The following is a 17,367-nucleotide window of genomic DNA, read 5'->3' on the forward strand; positions in this document are numbered from 1 at the left end:
AGCGTTTTGCACGATCAAACCGAATCTGGGGCCGAGTGCACTTGCAGGCGTCCTACTGTCCTAGTTATATAAAATCTATCAGTACTTCTCATGGCACCTACATAATATTATGTGATGAACGATTTGCACCGTTCAGTTTGTTTGAAAACAATAAAGTTGCTGCAACAATCATATTTTATATTTTTCAGTGATTCTACAGACACGGGCGATATAGTTATTGTTATCGCCACTATTAAACATTGATTTTATTGATACAGTTGGATTGGAAAAAATAGTATTCAATATAATTATCATTAATTGTAATTTTTCAGAAAATATTAATATGTTTGTTATGAGAAGATATGTGAAATTTTGGAATCCTATAAAATGTTGTAGCCAAGTGCACGTGGTCTCATTAAACTCGCGTACAGTTTAGACAGGCGGTAGGATGTCACTTCATCGGTCGCGAGCGCGAAAATCACGAGAGCGAGTTAGTGACGTCGGCGGCGGTGTGATTGGAAAAACGATATTACCGAGACGAACAAATTCGTCAACCGCACGAGTAACGTAGGGACGTATTGATAATAACAACACGCTTTGGACGATTTAAAGTTTTTGCCCTTCCCAGAAAAAGTTTCCTACAGTAGGAGTATTTTTATAAAAACGATATTTTTAGCGCCGGTACGGAAATGACAACGACAACACGCGGCACTTGCACACAATAATATCATCAACGGTGACAATGTTGTATCGAGCGACCTTCATGGCTTACTTGTTGAAAATAAATTTTACATTATATATATAAAGTTTTGTTTTTTCGCATCTCTCCGACACCGACTAGCAGTCAAACATATTTTTATTTCTATCGTGTAAAACCATCATCATCATCATATTATTATTATTATACGTTTGTTATGCTGTTATTTTTTCGTTTATTAGGGATGATAATAATTAACTATTAACTATCTTGCATGCACGTCAACGAGACACATGCTTCTTAGTATTCGCGAAAACTGATCGAAGTGATCTCTCTCGATATCTTTCTACCTCCGGTGCATACGATAATAATATCCACTCAGATCACTCTATAATCAGTGCATTTACTAACTTCTGAAATAAGCATCCTAATTAAACAATGAATGACTATTGATAAACGATTCTAATACTTAAAAATATATTGTGACAGACGAATTTGAAAGAATAACAAATACCTTTAACTTTGTAAAAAACTTCTTATTTAATGATTGTAAATTATATTTTAAAAATTATTGGTTTGTTTTCGATATGAATTATTCCAATGTCTATAAATACTAATAATCGAATAAATGGATATTAGACAGTAGGCTGGTGTCTACTTAAATTTATGTACCAATAATAATGATTGAATTTGTTTATCGAATTTAATCAATATTGGTTACTAATTAGAATTTGTAGTTTAATTTTTGAATTTCTATTTGACTATTTGAATATCGACGATCTTGTATGGGCAACGCGTGCTTATAAAAAAAAATCGAACATTTTACTTACAGAACAGAAAGTAACCAAAAGTTAAAAATCCCCCCCCCTCTTCCACAACGGTTTCTACTCAATCGCTTATTATAAGCTGAATACGCCTCTGCGACAAGTAATCGTATAATATTATGCACACTTATGTACGTAGGTTATAAACATGTAAGTTGTTAATGAAACACGTCTTGAATAATATGCGTGGTTAGGATTAAATTATACAAGTACTTATATGCTGTCTTCACGATTAGCCATTGAATTAAATCTCAGAAATATTTTTTTATTGATGTAATAATCTCGGAAAATTTCTCACTCACAAGTACAACATATTCTATTGTACGAGTATTATTTAAATGAGCACCGTTTATTGGAAATCAAGAAATAAAAAACACGACGGTACATTGAAATTAATTATTCTTCCGGAAAAAGTCATTCGATTTCAATATTGATGTCTGAAATTTATTATTTTTTACAGCAATGTTTATAATCATTAGCACTCACAATGTCGTACAACTAATTTGTTTACACACGCACAAGAATACATTATTTTAAATCATCAAAATTATTGTGCGTATCAAACTTATTAATTGTATTTGACGTCTATCTATTACGAGTTATTTATTATACCCATAGTACCTTCCTGATATCGTATTTGTATGTAGGTACATTCCGAAAAATAAAATGATTAAGTCGGTGTAATTAATATTATGACTTTGCAGTTGACACAATTTTTAAAGTATTCAAGATTTGATAAGATTATGAGCTTAACTTGTCATGAAATTATGAATTTATCAAACTCTGGTATTCTTGTACACTACGAAATTATTAAGTTTATAGACCGATAGAATTAAAACAGTAATCAATTAAAATCAATATTTGGGCCACATTTATTCAGACTATGAGAGCGCTTATCACTTAATAATATGAAGTTTATGCAAAGAAAAATAATATAATATATTTTTAATGATAATCACATATACGAGTATAATGACTACCATTAATGAATAATGATTACTTTCAAGTTCAAAGTGATCATTATTGTTTTACACTGTCAAAAGTTTCAACATACCAATGTAGATATCATACAAAGTTAATAATATCTGAATATAATTTGGATTAACCTGAGGTGAAAAATCAGTTTTAATCACAAAAATTGAACAGATATAATATTTATTTTGTTCGATTACATATTACTTAATTAAATACTATATTAATGATGATAAACGTCTTATCTAGGTATTTAAAAATATTTCTCATAGTATATCATACATTTTGTTTATGCTAAAATAGATATTGGCATGATTGACTTATGTTTTAAATTAGTGTCAAAGGCTACATACATTAGTAATTTTCTTAACATTTTTGCTGAACTAAAATCTTTTTACAATAATATGATCTGCTAAAACATTTATAATTTTTAATACAAAAACTAAAAAATTTAAATAAGTAAAATAATTATATCACCTATTTATACTTAACAACAATTATTATAATATTGTTTTTACTATCATTTTATGTTTATTTTTATTATTTTTTTAATATTTAATATTGTTCTCTTTTTCTGTTATCACGTGAATTGTTGGAAGCTTAAATTTTTCCGGATTTGATGTTTAAAAGAAAAAAACTATATAAGTTATTTTGTTGTAACAAATTCAAAAAATACTAAACGTAGAGACATAACATCTTCCAAGACTACGAATGTGTATTATAACTATCTATACAAAATTAGGTTTTCGGAATTGTTAACTAATTTAATAAGTTATTACAATATTATATATTCAGATCATTCCATGAACTACGGTAGATACGTTGGTATCTCCTTTACTATAACTTAAAAAGTTAGGTATGTGTAATTTTTTTGGTGAAAATTAGTTCATAAAGAAAATACCAATGATAATTTAAAAAAAATACAATTTAATTAAATCTTTACACGAATAAAATATACAGTAAAATTCATCTCCAAATGGATATTATATAATATTGTGATAATGATCGCTTTTGAGTACTTTACGGATAATATTAACAAGTAAAAACTGATGACAATCGAGTATGTTGTTTTGATAAAATCATGTAGAATGAGAGTGAGAATGATCACATTGAGCATTAAATTATATAATATAGGTAAGCATAATATTTTTATAACACAATTATAAATTATATCAAATAAAGTGACATTAAAATATTATGATTAAAAAAATATATAATATTGCTTATTTACTTAATGTAAAATGTGTATTGTGTTATTTATTGTTCATGTATATTTACAATGCGTTTTATTATTCATGAATTACCCTTTTATAGCTCAGGAGTATAAAGACTGATGCACTTCTTTTCCTTATATAAAATTGCAATGGAATTGTATTACTCAAGGAAATGACATTTTTTAAAAGAATTATACACACTCAATTAATAACTCAAGAATTCCATAAATAAAAGACAGAAAAACTATAAGATATTTTACAATTGAATATGTCCAAGACTTTCCTAACACGACTAGTTGACGTCAAAACGCTCAGAAGAACTAGGTCTTATTACATTTTGTATTTAAGTACCAATGTAAAAATTAATGAAATGGTTTTTCCTTGGATTTTAAATTTAAATGATATGTAATTCTAAAACGATGGCTGGTACATGTTTGTTTAACTTAAGTTGTAATATTTTAGTCACAAAATTGTTTTAAATACTATTGTTAAGTATTTTTGCCACTTAATGTTTCCAATTTAGGTTAAACATTAATATTTTATTTTAAAGTAATGATTTACTATGGTATACGTCAAGCAAATATAATCATGTTAAAATGTTACTAATTAATAAATAAGAAAATAACCATTGCCAGAGTCAATCAACTAGAAACCTTTTTTATAGACCAATATTGGACAACAGAAAAAATATTCCAGTTGAGTCACGTACAATTAAAAAGTAAAAATACGGTGGTCACTATAATAGTATATAATAATATATAAAATCGCACCTATTACACATACATCCATGACCAGAGATAGTGTCCTCGTCTTCTTTATCATTCTCACCACGAACAGATAAAAATAATTTATGATTGTTATAACATCGGAGACATTTCTTTATTATTATTCCATGGTGAAAAAATAAACTGTTTGGTAACAGAAATATTAAAACTATAAATTTATTAATTTTTAAGTCAAACGTCCAATAATACATATCGATATACATTCGTATAATTATTGTCAAATTAGTTAAAGGTTTATGTAACATTTTATCATTATATTCGTCTATATAATACTATATAAACTATTAATTATTGGCTAAAAATCTGTGTTGTTGAAGCCTTAATAAACTTAAAAAAAAAAAAAAACTATTAATTTGACCATATTTAATTTGTTTTAATTGAATTTCATTCTCATTAGAGGTCAACCTACTTTGATTTTTGCACCTACGGCCATATTATACATTTAATGTGTAGATACACTGTACAAACCACATCTATATAAAATTCTGTAGGTGTTTTTCTCGATATGTTTCTATCAAAGTGTACAGAGTGTTCGTTTTAACAATCGAAATTGGTGTTTGCCAGTCGTTTTTTTTTAATAACTTAACGGTGGGCGGTGTTCATTTAAACTATTTTTATGATTATTACTATTTTTGTTTTTATTTTATTTTCTTTTTGAAATTACCGAAATAATAATTACGCGCATGGTTAAGCCATTTCAATCATAGAGTAACATTGTTTTTCATTATACTATTTCAAAATATGACCACGAGGAAAATCCAAAAATATTTGTGAATAATAATTCAGCAATGCTCGAGTATCATATTTGTTAACTTTTATTAAATAAATGTGGTATACTGTATACGACTGAAAGCATCTATACTAACTCAGTGTATAAATACCTACAACCTATTAATTAGGCCCTTATATTTGAACAAGAAAATAATCATGCAATAAATTGAGTTCCAGGCTTAAAAGAAAAATGTACCACTTGAGTTTTAGGATTATTTTGAGTAACTATAAAATTTACGGGGCGACTGTGAGATATCGTTTATATAATTTTAGATTCTGAACGAAGTGATGAATGTATTGATTTCAAAATGATGTGTGTTATTTATTTTATTTTTTTGTCTGTGTACAGCATAACTAGTCGAAATAATGCTTCAATTTCAAACTTTGGGGGTGGTTTCCGATGTAAAAGTGAATAAAATGTTGGACGACCAAAAACACTTGAAAATTTAATATAAGGTTCCTTATGAGTTGTTCTTATTGTGGTTAAAAAAAATTTAAAATCGTTAGTCACAATTTTTTTATAAACGTTTATAGGTAGTTCAAATTTTTACGAAATCTGTCGAAAACGCGAAAATTTGCAAGTAATTTTGAAGTTGAAAAATCATAAAACTTTTTGTGTTTATAACTAAGGATTAAGAATAAAACACTAAGTTTTCCTTTAAGTAGGTATAGAAGAAAATTATAAGAATACATACGCACAATTTTTTTTGTTAGCATTTGAAGTTCAAATATTGACTTAATACGTAAAAACGGCGGGTAAGTCGTGGATGCCGCTCTGCTGTACAGTAGGTTACAAGTGGGTTACTGTAATGGATGAAATTAAATTTGAATCCAATGATATTATATCATTGTATACGAAAAATGATTCTAATCGAAGACGGTTTATCTGTCTAGGATATATTATAGATTATTAAAAATTTTCAAATCTTAGATTCAAAAAGAAATTTTTTTATGAATTTCTAGTTTGAAATAATTTGCAAATTTTCGTGATTTTTACATATGTTGTCAAAATTCAAACTTTGAATGCTTGTAAATAAAAATTGTGAATACGCATTTCTTTTATTTTTCAATTGCTATTATAAAAATATGATAGGAGCTATTTATTAAATTTTCAAATCTTAGATATAAAATGAAAATTTTTTATGAATTTCTAGCATAAAATAATTTATGAATTTTCGTGATTTTTACGTATGTTGTTAAAATTCAAACTTTGAATCCTTGTAAAAAAAAATTGTGACCATGAATTTATTTTATTTTTCAACTGCTATTGTTAAAAAGTGTTAGAAGCCTTGTACTAAATTTTCAAGCTTTTCTACCGAACAAATAAATTCTTTTATCGATATTTATAGAAAAAAAAAAACAAAAAAAAGTTGAAAAATTAAAATGTCAGTAAACAGCTCAAAACAAATCTAAATATTTTGAAAATGTTATCAAATATAGAAAATGTCTATATAAACATTCAGTGAAAATTTCAAGTATCTGCGGTCATTTGTTGTAGACTTTTAGAGTTACACCAAAATAAGGAAATTAGCAAATGTGAAATCCAGTGGAAATCCAATATTGTAAAAATTTAAATTTCAAATGCTCATAAAAATTTAATTTGAATTTCCGGTGGACTTTTTATTTGTGATAAAAATTGACAAATTTGTAAGGAATCTTTTATTAAATTTTCAAATCTTAGATTAAAAAATAAATTTTTTTATGAATTTCTAGCTTAAAATAATTTTTGAATTTTCGTGATTTTTACATAATATGTTGTCAAAACTCAAACTTTGAATGCTTAAAAAAAAAATTGTAACTATGTATTCCTTATATTTTGCAACTGCTATTGTAAAAATATGTTAGGAGCCTTGTATTAAATTTTCAAATATTAGAATTAAAAATAAATTTTTTTATGAATTTCTAGCTTAAAATAATTTGTGAATTTTCGTGATTTTTACGTAATTTTCAACTGCTATTAAAACAATGTGTTAAGAGCCTTGTATTCAATTTTCAAGCTTTTCTGCCTAACAAATAAATTTTTATCGATATTAATTTTAAAAAAACTAATAATGATCGAAAATTTCAAATGCCTATGAATAGGCAAAAATGTCATGTATCTATGGTCATTCGTTTTAATGTTACATCAAAAACCAAAATCGATTTTGTCGAAAAATGAGTGTGCGTAAAATTTCCCGTTTTTCCCTTAATTTTTAGTTTGTTTTTCTCAATTATTTAGAAAAGTATTAAGAATTTTTTACTTTTGACCCCCCAAAGTACCAACTAGATTCACTTTCTGATCGAACGAGGTACTGAGGTACTGCCACAATTTTTTTTACAAGCGTTCAAATTTTAATTTTAACAACATATTACGTAAAAATCACGAAAATTCGTAAATTATTTTATCCTAGAAATTCATAAAAAATTTTCCTTTTATATCTATGATATGAAAATTTAATACAAGGCTCCTAAAATACTTTTACAATAGCAGTTGAAAAATAAAATAAATGCATAGTCACATTTTTTTTTTTACAAGCATTTAAATTTAAATTTTGACAACATACGTAAAAATCACGAAAATTTGAAAATTATTTTTAAGCTAGAAAATCATAAACAATTTTCTTTTTAAATCTAAGATTTGAAAATTTTTAATAATCTATAATATATCCTAGACAGATAATTAGTCTCCGTCCAGAATCGTTTTTCGTATACAATGATACCTATCATTGCATTCAAATTTAACCTACCCTAGTCAGAGATCCACCCCACCTCCTAATGTACAGCAGAGCGATACCCAATTACTCGCTTTTTTAAATTATAATAATTTTATGACTATAGTTATTTATATTTTGTTTGTTCTGCCATTAATAATTATTACCAATATTATTTTACACACTTGAGTTTAAAAGGTGTAACTAAATTATATCATGTGTAATTTTATACAAATTAATCGATTTGTTCAAAATTAACATGAAAAACAATAATTTTTTAAGCATACTTTATATATTTTTTTGTTACAATCCTAAAATCTGTTAACATAGAAAATAAGATATTTATTGAAGTTTGACGGGACTTGGTATAGTTTTTAAACATAGACTCAATCAGTTATAGTATTAGGTGTATTTTATTTCACTGACAATAACCAGGGGCTCAATTCGTTCTGAAAGATTTTATTGGCACTCAGTTCACAAGTATTCCGCCTGCTATCTAACCTACTAATGCAAACGTGAACATTTTTCCAGAAAAATCTCTTTGTAAAAGAAACAGTATTAGCTACGTTGTCTGTGGTGTAATCTATACGTATTTTACAATGTTCGTTTTATAATAAACAAACAAAAGGTGCATTTCATCACAGCATCATTATCGCTCTGTACAGTTTAAAAAAATTTACCGAGAACGATCAAATATACTGAGAAATGCGTTTATCGATCGATCAACAACATGTGCTTTTCGAATGTTACCGTAGGTATAGATTAATTGTTGTGTAACAGCTGAAACAGTATCATATTATTATAGTAGCCTCTGTTTAATACTATATTACCCATACATATTAGTATTATTGATTACTATTAAAATGTATGATATCGATGGATTTATCATTGCCCGAGTATAACCAATCGACCGACTGAGACTAAAAAACGATTTTCACGTGATTTTTCAATAAAATACCTATACTTACCGGTGCACTGCATTAATTGTTTTATTGCAACAGTGACACGAGGACTATTGAGTATTGACACTGTCTAACTATAACAATATAGGATAATGCGTAAGTATACAGTAGTATTCATATCATATACTATAGTACCTAATTATGCTTTTCGACTGCAAGGACGCGAATCGGTATTAAAATATGACATTAAATTATATGGGTTGTGTATATTGTTGCCACAATGATGAATTTATTTAAATTATTACATACGAATATCTAGGTAGGACAATAGTATAATACCAAAACGTACATATAGGTACCTATAATATATACGCATTAAGCGATCGGCTAGGTTGTTAATATTTCATTACGATTAAAAGTTTTTCAGTTCACAAATTAATCGTGGCGGGCGACACCGAGGCAAACGTTGAATCGTGTTATCATAATTTTATTACTAATAATATAACTGTTATAAATATTTAATAAAATACTATTATAGATATCGTGTTTATATCGTAGTTATATAATATTTAAATCTTTATTCAGTATTCATAATGATTTAGTTGTACATAACATTAATTGATTTGTAACAACTAATGATGTCGACACGGTCAAAGGCAGCACCTTGAAACCCTCGAGTTATGCGACTGTTATACTAACGTGAGGCGTAACACGTTGCTTGCCACGATTCCTATGATTTTATTAATTATTGTTATATTATTATGTTAATTTTCATCATCATTTGTGCAGCTTTTGAACCACGTACAGTATGTACAATATTGCAGTTGTTTTTAAAAGATTATGGGGTTTTTAGAATTACAGTAAGTTTTGATACAACTTGAAAACCTCGAATATTTTTCTTACCCCTTGAAGACACTGTTTTTAACTCGTATTTGAAGTATCTTATACAAAAGTCAAATTTATTTTTTATTCCTCCTGAGATTTGAGTTATCATTGTACATAGTTGGTTAAATCAATTCAATAATTAACGGTGCACTATCTATGTACGGATCAACGAATCATCTAATGAAAACGTAATTATTCGACTTGATAAATTATAATATCATTATGCGGTACCGTATTTTATAGGAGCGTACGTATTGTTTGATAGCAAAATGTTTGCCAACAAATCAAACGGAATCGTGGAGAACTGGAACTATAGTCTGCAGAAGTTATGTCACCGAACGCTCAGTTACTACGAGTTCCTATTATAGTACCTATATACTTCCTACTACGGCAATTTTGTGCGATTTCTTTATTGTAAACGTTTCTTACGATGTTTTCGATGCAATATATTATTATTATTGTTATTGTTATTGTTATAAAACATTTCAAGGGATTCTAGTAAAATGTAATTTAATGACTCAGTAACTGTAAATACACACTTATTGATATTTTTCACTCTCGACGATTTTTTACGGAATCAACGATTTTCTGTCAATTTCGAAAGCGATTACGTGTCTAAATATTTACTGCAACGTCTGCAGGACATGCGTCAATATAGTGACACTCAATTATATGAAAAATGGCAAATCGTTATTAAATGATCAGCGTAATAATAAAACTATTATTACGCTGACCATACATAATATAATAAAGGTGGACATGGAATTAATAATTCGATAATCAAGTGATTGGAAATTAAAATCAATTGTGTATGTAATCGTATATAATGCAATACGATGTAGGGGCGATATATATTATGATGTATACTGAAATTAGTTTGTCTAGATTTTAAAAATTAAGTCTTTTTAACAGTTTAAACAGATGTAGGTAATAACAAACTAATACTATTATTATTGTTATTATTCATGGTAATTAATTGATGGATTGAAAATATTATAAAATGAAATAATTATATTGCGCAATAATAATAATTGTGTTTACCTTGACTGATATCCCACCAGCTAGTTACCTACTATACAGTATCATAATAAACATGATTGCATCCATAAAATAGAATTTATCAATATTTTTGAAACAGAAAAATATTATTTTGTGAGTTTTATTCTATTTGCCTTTATTTCCTTTAATTTATTATTCGATAAATAAACGCAAACTAATACAAACAAACAACACGTAACTGGAAGTAATAAAAATTATATTTTAAAACTTAAATATATGCATTCTCCAAGATATCTAACAGGGAGGTAGTTAAATTAAAATGTAAATATATAGTAATTTTATACGTATTAAGAATGGAATAGTAGGATAATATTAAGATTTTTATTGCGTTATTTTATTTATTGTCTTGTTGGTAACAACTAGCATGTATACCTATATCGTAGAAGAAATCCTAATTTAATTAGTTTTCATTAGATTTAGTATATAACTTCTTCGTGATTAAGGGTATACTAAAATATATTGATAAGTGACAACATAGGTAATCAATATTAGAGTAAGCATAAAATATATTTCAAACTTATATTTATTTAAATAAAGTAGAATAAACTAGTAATAATGATATAAGAAAACATCAAACCCACATGTGAACTACGTAGTCTCAATCTTTATAGAATTGATAAAAATTTATTTTACATCTATTATCATCTTACTGACGCATAAAATAGTAGTTTTCGTTCAGAACAATCCATTTTATTGAGTTATAATTAATCATATATTAAAAAAAAATTTATTTAACCAATTTTAAAGTAAGAATATTATCTTATAGGCTCTATCTATAAGGCTTCTTATAATATTTTTTTAATAATAAGAGTATTTTTTAATTTACGAAAAACGTGGAATTGTTGATATCTTCTATACTCAATCCTGTTATTAAAAAGTGATATCGTTCTTAATTGGGTCTTATTATAGAAATTTCGTGATTTTAAATGGATAAAAAATCTATGGATAAGGGTTGTACTCTCTCTCCTTATGTGTGTATACATTCTAGTATTGGGTTGGTAAGTGGGTTCATTTTCCTCCAAAAATAAGATTCTGTTTTCCATCAAATATTTTTTTGGACTAAAACGATATCAAATTTCCTCTAAGTATAAGAATTGTATCAGTATTTTTTTTCTTCAAACGGGTATTCATTCGTTGCGAAAATGTATATAATTTATTATCAAAAATTTAAAAAAAATAACTAGGTACTATGGCATATTGTCAATATTTTAAATGGTAATATTTTAATAACTATTAAATTTGTATTAAGCATAAACATTTACTATATTTTTCTCCCTAATTTCATACTAGAACAAATTATAATATAATGTGATTTGATAATATATATTTTGATTTTTGATATTTATTTACTTGTATTAAACATTAACTTTATTTTTGTTTATATTTTAGATTCTGAGCGGAGCGATGAATGTATTGATTTTACCATGATGTGTTTTTTTTTTTTTGTGTCTGTCACCACATTTTGGGGTAGTAAAAGTGCTTCGATTTTTGACTTCAGTACCTCGTTCGATCGGAAAGTTAATCTAGTTGGTACTTTGGGGGGGGGGGGGGGGGGGTCTAAAGTAAAAAATTCTTAATACTTTTCTAAATAATCGAGAAAAACAAACTAAAAATTAAGGAAAAAACGGGAAATTTTACGCACACTCATTTTTCGACAAAATCGATTTTGGTTTTTGATGTAACATTAAAACGAATGACCATAGATACATAACATTTTCACCAAATAGGTAGGTTAAATTTGAATGCAATGATAGATATCATTGTATACGAAAAACGATTCTGAACGGAGACTAATTATCTGTCTAGGATATATTATAGATTATTAAAAATTTTCAAATCTTAGATTTAAAAAGAAAATTTTTTATGAATTTCTAGGATAAAATAATTTACGAATTTTCGTGATTTTTACGTATGTTGTCAAAATTAAAATTTGAACGCTTGTAAAAAAAAATGTGGCTATATATTTTTAATATTTTTCACTGCTATTGTTACAATGTGTTAGGAGCTTTGTATTTAATTTTAAAATCTTAGATTTAAAAAGAAAAACTTTTATGAATTTCTATCTAAGATAATTTGAACATTGCCGTAATTTTAGATTCTGAGCGGATCGATGAATGTATTGATTTTACCTTTTACCATGATATTGTGTGTGTGTTTTTTTTTTTGGTGTGTCTGTCATCACGTTTTGGGGCAGTAAAAATGCTTCGATTTTTGACTTCAGTACCTCGTTGGATCAGAAAGTGAATCTAATTGGTACTTTGGGGGGGGGGGGGGGGGGGTCAAAAAAATTCTTAATACTTTTCTAAATAATCGAGAAAAACAAACTAAAATTTAAGGAAAAAACGGGAAATTTTACGCACACTCATTTTTCGACAAAATCGATTTTGGTTTTTGATGTAACATTAAAACGAAAGACCATAGATACATAACATTTTCACCAAATGTTTATATAAGTATATTCTATCCACCATGCAATTTTCAAAAAATTTCGACTTAAGTTGAACTATTCATAGGCATTTGAAATTTTCGATCATTATTAGTTTTTTTAAAATTAATATCGATATAAATTTATTTGTTAGGCAGAAAAGCTTGAAAATTGAATACAAGGCTCACATTTTTACAATAGCAGTTGAAAATTAAAAGAAATTCATAGTTATCATTTTTTTATAAGCTTTCAAAGTTTGAATTTTGACAAAATACGTAAAAATCACGAAAATTCACAAATTATTTTAAGCTAGAAATTCATAAAAAATTTTCTTTTTAAATCTAAGATTTGAAAATTTAATGCAAGATTCCTTACAAGTTTTTCAATCTTTACCACAAATAAAAAGTCCACTGGAAATTCAAATTAAATTTTTATGAGCATTTGAAATTTAAATTTTTACAACATTGGATTTTCACTTTTAACGATTTCCTTATTTTGGTGTAACTCTAAAACAAATGACCGCAGATACTTGAAATTTTCACTGAATGTTTATATAGGCATTTTCTATATTTGATAAAATTTTTTAAAAATTTAGATTTTTTTTTGATCTGTTTACTGACATTTAAATTGTTCAACTTTTTTAGTTTTTTTTTCTATAAATATCGATAAAAATGTATTTGTTCGGTAGAAAAGCTTGAAAATTTAATACAAGGCTTCTAACAACTTGTAACAATATCAGTTTAAAAATATTAAAAATACGTAGGCACGATTTTTTTTTTATAAGCATTTAAATTTTAAATTTTGACTAAATACGTAAAAATTACGGCAATGTTCAAATTATCTTAGATAGAAATTCATATAAGTTTTTCTTTTTAATTCTAAGATTTGAAAATTTAATACATGGCTCCTATAATATTTTTACAATAGCAATTGAAAAATAAAAGAAATGCGTAGTCACAATTTTTTTTTACAAGCATTCAAAGTTTGAATTTTGACAACATGTGTAAAAATCAAGAAAATTCGCAAATTATTTCAAACAAGAAATTCATAAAAATTTTATTTTTAAATCTAAGGTTTGAAAATTTTATAATATCAATTAATAATAATAATCTATAATATATAACCGTCTTCGCTCAGAATCGTTTTTCGTATACAATGATATAATATCATTGGATTCAAATTTAATTCCAACCATTACAGTAACCCACTTGTAACCAACTGTACAGCAGAGCGACATCCACGACTTACCCACCTTTTTTTTTTCATAACTTTTAGGTTTATATTTTTCTAAAACCGTTTAATATTTTAATTTTTTTCACCCTTATATTTAACGGTGAAACCACTATCAACTTTTGATTTTCAAATGATAAAATATAATTAAAATATCTTAAATTATTAAAACCATTTTTATCTTTCGTTGATTGATTTGTGAGATACAGCTCTTCAAAATATTGATGTTTTTTAAAAACTTTTTTACTTTTTTTTCCAATAATCGTACCAGAAGCTGGTGATAAATTCAATATCGCTGAATCCAAGGCAACAAAATAAATAACAATTAATTATTAAAGATTACTATTAATTGTACTTTGAATTATAATCATTTATTAACTTATTTACTAATTGGATTTATTTTTTTACCACGGATTTAGCGATATCGAATTAATCAATAGCTCCTGGACTTTACAATTATTGGAAAATAATAAAAATCATCAATGCTTTGAGGAGCAGTATCTTACAAACCAATTAACGAAAAATAAAAACGTTAACACGTAAATTCATGAAAAACGGTTTTATTAATTCATGATGTTTTAATTATATGTTACCATTTGAAAATCAAAAGTTTATAGTGTTTTCATGAATTAATATAAGAGGGAAAAAATTAAAATATTATATGGTTTTAGAAAAATATATATCTAAAAGTTAAAAAAAAAGTTAATACTTTTCGAGATAATTAGTGTACCCACTTAAATAAATCACCCTGTAAATACGTAGAATTAAGTAGGTACTTAAGTACTTACCTACAGACTATAGTTATGGTATTGTTTTAAATAATAACCACTTTTTTATGTGGAATTTTAACTTGATACTTAATATAATTTTATACTTGACTTTTTAATGACTAAATAGGTACAATATTCATGACCCAATTATGTTTTAAAACAATTTTATAGAATAACTAAATCCTATAAACTATAATACTAATCATTTAGTTTTCTATGAAATGTTTATTAATCCTTATAAGTACGTTAAACAAAATATTAAGCTCTATTAGACATGACTAACATTATTAATAAATACATTGTATCAATTCATTAAATTATCATTTAATAATGTTTCTAAATAAAATATCAATGTTTTTAGTATGTTTAATTTAACTACCGAAAGATAAATTAAACCATGGAGTAATAACAGACATTAGTTGTATGACTTACATTTAAAATCAGTTATACTTTTACGATTCTGAGTACCTATTTAACCTACATTTTACGTATTATTACGTAAACGTATATTTTTCATAATTTAAAATATTATATAGTTACACAGTAACAATGTATTTGTGAAACATTTGTTATTTCAAATGTAAAATTATTCGTTTTCTACGATATTTTAATATTTTAAATTAACTCACGTAAAATCAATAAAACAAAATACGAGTAACACTTGTTATATGGTTTGATTTTCATTTATCACCTTATTACTGAAAGGTTAAACTTGTTCATATATTATCTAACATATCCGGTCATATAGTATGTACGATGTTGATACATATTTTGTATTACTTACTCAAAAAAAAAAAATATATACTTATTAAAAATTATATTGTTTATCAAATTGTTCCTGGAATTTAATATCATTTTTATATTCATAATTAGGTATGCAAGCAAAATAATTTAATACAATCAAAAATTAATAGTTGAGTAAAACTGCACCTAAGTCCTAAATTATAATTTATGAGTTTTATTTATGACTATTTATTTCATATTTACCACATTATTATTATATTATATACTTAAAAGCGTGGTATTTTTTAAAGTTATTTTTTAAGCAGTTTATATGGATTAAAGAAAAAGTCAAGTAAAACACTGGCCGTTAATCTTTAACATTTTTTATTTATGATTTTTTTTTTTTATTATTATAAAACGAATTGTACCCTCAGTGACATAGGCCATTGGGTTACTATATATGATTTGTTATAAGAAGGTTTCGAAATTATTATTTTAATGATTGTTGATATTAACAGTGAAACAGTAAAAGGGATTATTTTAGAGTAAAGACTAAACACTAATTAAAAGCTCAATCGTTTTTATACGCATTTCTCCATTATTCCTCACAACAGCTGGCGATCAAATTACTCTTTTATTGATATAATATATGGATTACTATTAAGTTTTAATATCTCATATATTTCGTAACCTGATAGGAACTCAGAAATTTGATGTTTGCATTATATGTCACAACTTGACAGATAATATCCGTAAAAGTCTAATGCCATCAGTCATATTCCACGTTTCCGATATTTCGTTAAAAATCAATAACTCACTACCCAAAGGTATAATATGTAATTATGAAAATAAATAGAAGTATTGAACGGCCATAACAATTTAGCAAATAATAGATGTTGGAAACCCGTTGTATTGAAAAATATAACATTCCGATTTAATCAGTCCGAAAATATTTGAATTTGTTTAATCATGACAGCTATATCTGCCAAAAATGATGATGTTTCAAATAATTTATTTTATTTTAAAACAACGTAATATCATGTTTTTCGGCTATGTAAATAAAACTACGCGGCAATTATTAAGTACTAATGTAAATTGTGTTTGTTTATTATAAAAAACCTATCAAATTTATTTTAAGATTTATTATTATTTAGTATTTACACTAACAAATTTATCAATGTGTATAATGTATTATTATTATAAAACTTTTTTTTTTGAAAAACAAAAACGGCTTAAATAAATAAATTTAAATTAAAACGTCTTTTGCCAGTTAATTATTTGCAAAAATTGTTCTATCCATGCCGGTAGTAATACCGTATGTTTCCACAAACACACAAGTGTGTAATTTATATTGCATATCTACACCGACAGTCGGCGCACATAATTGAAACATATTTTTATCCTTATTGATTATAAATTATTATTTTGTTAAAACGTCGTG

At 26.0% G+C, this 17,367-nt stretch overlaps 1 protein-coding gene across 3 annotated transcripts in view; it reads right to left on the minus strand.

The window, feature by feature from the left end:
* The window catches only part of LOC107173642 (trehalose transporter 1-like protein), an 84,746-nt gene that overhangs the window by 30,756 nt on the left and 36,623 nt on the right, over nucleotides 1-17,367 (minus strand). The window lies entirely within an intron of this gene.

Source organism: Diuraphis noxia, unplaced genomic scaffold, assembly GCF_037042655.1.
Source record: "Diuraphis noxia isolate RWA-SAM2 unplaced genomic scaffold, SU_Dnox_SAM2 contig0004, whole genome shotgun sequence".
Taxonomy (NCBI): Eukaryota; Metazoa; Arthropoda; class Insecta; order Hemiptera; family Aphididae; genus Diuraphis; species Diuraphis noxia.